This window comes from Conger conger, chromosome 17 (assembly GCF_963514075.1).
Source record: "Conger conger chromosome 17, fConCon1.1, whole genome shotgun sequence".
NCBI classification, from domain to species: domain Eukaryota; kingdom Metazoa; phylum Chordata; class Actinopteri; order Anguilliformes; family Congridae; genus Conger; species Conger conger.
In genome coordinates this window covers 3046239-3051981 of record NC_083776.1, presented here as the reverse complement: position 1 = coordinate 3051981, position 5743 = coordinate 3046239, and the positions used below count along the sequence as shown (strand labels likewise).

Below are 5743 nucleotides of genomic sequence, written 5' to 3'. Positions count from 1 at the left end.
TCAGGATGCGGTAGAAATCCCCCGGATTTTTGTCGAATTAGTGGCCGTGCTTTCTCCATGAGTCACAGGATGTGCCGGTTTGGGTTTCTGTGTTTCGGTTGTGGCACGCGCGCCCTCTCCCCGGCGGATTTAGACAAGGTGGGAAGTGAGCTCCAGACGTTCCGCGCGCAGCCTTCGGGGTCAACGCGAGCGATGCTGTTACCACACGTTTGTCAAAACCCCTCTTTCTCGTTTTGTGCATTCCGCGATTATTCAATGCAGGTTAAGTTGATGAGAGGGAGGGGAAATTGCTTAGGCTCATAAAAATACAAGAATCAGTCATTTCCAAAAAATGTGTGGGGCACATAAAAAAAAATAACAGTTTTTTTTGGATTGTCGGTTTATCATTCTCATTCTGACACACTCCAACTGGCACCAATAGCCTACTTTTGATTAGCAAATTAATCATCTTCAGTATGAATTGCAATGCTTTTCATTCACCGAATTGAGCTGCAAACAAACTAGACATGTTTGAGGTTTTGTGTTTATTTAAATCATGCGGTGACTCACGTCACGTTGTTAGACTGTAAGTTAAATTGCTGCAAGTGTACTCGAGGCTATATTTGATGCAACAGTATGCAACATCACCTAGATTGGCGGCACAGGATGTGACTAGGTCCCATTAGACTGGCATAGCATGCATAAAGTATCCATCTTTCTATCACGCTGTGCACTATTGCAGCCACTAATAGAATAGTCACATACACTATATTAATCGTTGAATACCATAAAACATTCATAATGGCTAAAGGTTTAGGAACACTTTCAGAAATTGAATATAATGGCTTTTTCACCACTGGGCAATGATACAAAATATTAAGTATCGTATATGCCTTCCATAAGAGTACAGGTGTTTATTGCGATTACATCTTCATATAATGGCACGCCATAGGTCTGCATTTGGGGTGTGCGCTGACGTGCGCTGTTCTATCTGATATTATCCTTCTCCCTCTGACTGTAATCTGAGACAGGTGCCTTTACCGGTCTGTGTAAGGGATGGGAGAGACGTGGTTTAATAGTACAGCTGAAGCGAGCTGCAGGGGATCTCCGCCTGTCTGATGCATGTTTTGTGCAGACTGGCAGTTTGCCGGTGACATTAGCTCAGGCGGTAAGAGCAGTTGTCTGGCAGACCCTGAGTGTGTCGAAGTGTCCCTGAGCAAGACACCTAACCCCCAAATGCTCCTGACGAGCTGATCGGTACCTTGAATGGCAGGCAATCGCTGTTAGTGTGTGTGAGTGTGTGTATGAATGGGTGAATGAGAAGCATCTATTGTACAGCATTTTAGATGAAGGTGCTATATAAATGCCAACCATTTACCATTTACCTATTCATGTCCATGGCATTCTGCAGAAAGACAGGCAAGTGTAAAAACTTATGTTTCATAGACTGAATAAGCTGAGCAAATGTTGTCAGGACGGAGAGCTGCTGTGGGTTTTGTTCCATTGATCGTGGAGTTAAAATGTTGTATTTTTTGTGACTTTTCAGGAGATGAGTTTTACACTTTTTGGGAGGCTGATTATGGGAGAAACATAATTTTTAAAAGGTTTCGAAACTACTCAAAAGTTTGACCACACTCCTTCGGGCTTTCATAAATCATAAAAGATTGATAACGTTCCGTCTTGAATGTCATCGAGATTGACGGACGCACAGGAAATGATCGACATGGCAATATTGGACTCTCTCAGCTTGCCTCTCTGAGTTCTCTTCATTAACAACAGTGTTGAATGCGTTGCTATGAACAGGCACCTATTGCAGTGGCGTGACGTTTCAGCGTTACCTGCTCGCACGAGCTCTCAGGTGCAGTGCGCGGGGTTTCACGCGCGCGAGGCTGTTCCGCTAATGCACACAGGGCTTGGACAAAATAACCAAAACAACACAAGAAAAATGACTTCAATTTTGAAGCGACAGAATCGCAATTAGAAAAGCAATTGCGCAGGTGAGTCATTAAACTCAATGGCCATTGGCAATAATGTCAGCTTTGCGGTAAAAGAGGTCTGACGAACATCACATTTGTTTGTACAATTGGGCTCATTTAATACCGAAGCCTTGGCATTAATTGTTTCTTCATTTCCGAGAGTGTCAAATAAAAATGATTCAAGTACGATTTTAAGTTTTCAATTTAACCATGAACTTCGCTTGCACCTGGTTGTTCATCTTTGGTGGATATGCAAGCAATTCGGGAATAATGGGACCAATCGCAATGTCATTCCATGAAAGAACTCCGTAAGGACAACTTAGTCAATTAAGGACAGACTCCCTGATCTCCTGATCCCAATCCCCACGCACCACCAGCTATGCTGCTCTTTCCTGCTGTGCGCTTAATTAAATCGGGTCTCATTGAGCTGTTAATCGCGTTCATTTAGAGAAAGCGGGGAAAGCGGCAACGATTCCAATCACTGCCATATCTGACTGACAGGGGTGTTGTTGTTTCACTGCTGGACCACAGGGGGGCAGCATTTGCACCTGCATCGCACTCAGGTTATTTGCCCTGGAGCGCTCTGGTGATATACATCGCATTCCTCTCCGATGCTTAGCGAGGCCGTTTCCAAATGTGCATTCAGGAACGAGCTTTCCCTGGGCACTATTTTAACGTCGGTTGCAGTTGTACATATTTTTTTGCTCTAGCATGTGTAAACGTGTAAATGTTTCCAGCTGAAAAACATTTGGCATCCTCTCGGTGGTGGGCTGTCCGCTGCTCTGCGTTTTAATGGAGCCAGTCCTGGGTGTGTCCTGTAATGTATTTGGAAGTATACTGTGAGATGAAAGGACGTTTATTTTAAGGGACTCGGTAGTTCGCTTAAGCCAACATTCTTGTTGCATGAATACACTTAATGAATCATGCGAAGAAATGTCGGCGAAGGGACAGCACGTTTTAACGGAAAGGAAAGTGTTTTTTCTTTTGTTTTGTTTTTTTTCCTCCTGTGGTGAGCTATTGGGTCTATACGTCTTTCTCTGAAGGCACGGGTCTGTTTCTCCTGCAGGGTTTTCAATAGGATTATTTTATGATAAATTGTCAGTAACCTCATTTTTTAAAGAGTGAAAATGCTCTCTGACAGTATATTGTTAGATGTTTCCCACTGCTTTTCTGTCGTCTTGGGATCTGTAAATACATTTAATTTTATTCTGTTTTAACAATGTCTTAAAACCAGTTAAGGTACATGGGTTTTAATATGACAGGCACTGAACAAAGTTATACAAAACACAAAAGAGTTTTATTAAGTCAGACAACAAATGTTCAATACCCAGCAGTAGATCTTTACAAAACAGAATAATTATTTTCTCTTTCTAGCTAGGGTTTCATGTATTTAATTGTGTTCCCAAATTGGCACCATCACCTCTATGCCAGTCCAAACAGAATCAAACTCAGTACATTTTTACAGAAATGTCATTAATGTGCATTGTCCCAGTTAATTTAATTTAAATGCAATTTAAATGTTTTGTTTAATTATCCCAATCCATTCTAAGTTGAGGTAATGGTGTCATCCAGACCATACCATTCCAACATCACATTGTCTATAATAGTGTCATTTACAGAATGAATGCTAGCTTCTAATATCCCAAAATAATGTTAATAAGGACTTCCTTTTAGAACCCATGCTGGTATAATTTATGTAAGAAAATATGATTAATTTTTTGCAACTCAAACTATGCAATCAAAGTCATACATTACTTTTTAGGCTTTAAAGGTTTTGTTTAATATTGTGAAAGCATATACTTATGCAGTATTTGAGGATTTTGATTTGATGTTGATCACTGTAACTCTTTTGATGAGTATCATTAAACATGACGTATTTTCCATTGAATGGTAATGTTATTAATTTCCTGTTGATACATTTGAAAAGTGAAAGTATACATCTTCATCTTGTGGCTTAACGAACTTCACTCTGAAATTATTTAAATCTCAGATTCTCAGGCAGAAAACAAAGTGTCCAGGTGGGTGGCAAACAGTCAGCGACCCAAAGCTGATCATTAGGAGTGCCACAGGGGTGAGTTTTAGGTCCAATCCTGTTCAGTATGTATTCCATGCATTATTTTAGATTCTAACTTGTCTTTTAAAAACACAAATTTAAATGGTTGAGTTTTAGGCACATTAGGAATAATCTATCTAGAATTGCAGCTGTGCATGCAATGGTTTTTTCACATTTATCTTACTATTTACCAACGTGGTCCTTGACAGGAAAAGCGTACTTAAGATCCATTGAAACACTGTTAAAATGGAAAGTTCTGGATAAAAAGTAAATAGTCCTCCACCTCTTGGCTATTTTATCAAACAAAAAACCAACAGCCATAGAACACTTAGATCTGTCTCTCTTGGAGATTGTGGAATCCCTTTTACACAGAGTAAATTCAGTCAGATTACCTTATCAGTTACAGCCTCTACATTTTGAAATTCCTTGCCTGTGAATATAAAATCTTGCTCCACTTATCCCTTTTTTTTACTAAATCAAATCGGTGCTGTCATGATTAGATTTAAAAGCCTTTTAACGTTTTATACTGTTTTCTAAGGGCGACGTGGCTCGGGCAGTAAGAGCAGTCGTCTGGCAGTCGGAGGGTTGCCGGTTCGAACCCCCGCCTGGGCTGTGTCGAAGTGTCCCTGAGCAAGACACCTAAATGCTCCTGATGAGCTGGTCGGTGCCTTGCATGGCAGCCAATCGCCGTTGGTGTGTGAATGGGTGAATGAGAAGCATCAATTGTACAGCGCTTTGGATAAAGGTGCTATATAAATTCCAACCATTTATTATATTTAAATTTTTTTTATCTCTTTGTCCTGCTTAATTGTACTCACTGTTCACAAGGATCTGGATTATCTGCAGAGGAACTGCAGATGAAAAGGATCCCTTGAGCTAAATCTGGGAATGTTTTTAACATGTGGGATGCACTTGAGGGGACAAAACCTCCAGGTTTAAAGTGTGAATTACAGTGCAGTCCATAAGTATTTGGTCAGCGACACATTCTGTCAGTTGTTGTTAGGGGTGTGTGTGTGTGCGTGTACGCAGGCGTGTGAAACGCTGAGTGCACTCTTGCGTTTCACGGTGAATGAACAGCAGCAGCAGCCGCACGCCCAGCACTCTGGGAGTCTGTGCCTGAGATCCAGACGCTCCACGGCCCCCCGTCAGGCTGGGCTTTGGGGGGGCGTGGGCCTGGGGGGGGTGGAGGAGACCCAGTCGTACGCGCGGGCGCAGAGAGCGAGCCGCGGGCCCCCGGTCGGCCAGCAGGGGGAGCTGGTGCTCTAAAGCACCGCCGTCTCACCGCCGAAATCCCTCCCTCACCGCGGCGTGGTGACGCAGAGCCGACGGGCGGGCGAGGGCCGGGTCCCGGAGCGCGTGCTCACAGCGCGGCAGGAGTGCAGGGCGTCAGCGGAGAATCATGCAGCGTTCCCCCCGGGCAGGGCCCCCGTCAGCCTGCCACCTGGGAGTGCCCCGGGCTGTTGTGTGTCCCTCTCTCTCTCTCTCTCTCTCTGGGGGCCTGTCCCACTCACTCTCTCTCTCCTCCCTCTCTCCCTCCCTCTCTCTCTCTCTCTCTCTCTCTCTGGGGGCCTGTCCCCCCTCCCTCTCTCTCTCTGGGGGCCTGTCCCTCTCTCTCTCTCTCTCTCTCTCTCTCTCTCTCTCTCTCTGGGGGTCTGTCCCACTCACTCTATCTCTTTCTCTCTGGGGGCCTGTCCCTCTCTCTCTCTCTCTCTTTCTCTCTCTCTCTGGGGGCCTG

The 5743-nt window shown here is 44.0% G+C and overlaps 1 long non-coding RNA gene across 1 annotated transcript; it reads left to right on the top strand.

The window, feature by feature from the left end:
- Positions 1-1853: 1853 nt before the first annotated feature.
- LOC133117018 (uncharacterized) lies at positions 1854-4710 on the top strand. Its single transcript, XR_009705920.1, has 3 exons — positions 1854-1976; positions 3946-4026; positions 4547-4710. It is a non-coding gene; the product is annotated as an uncharacterized LOC133117018 (long non-coding RNA).
- The last annotated feature ends 1033 nt before the right edge of the window (positions 4711-5743 follow it).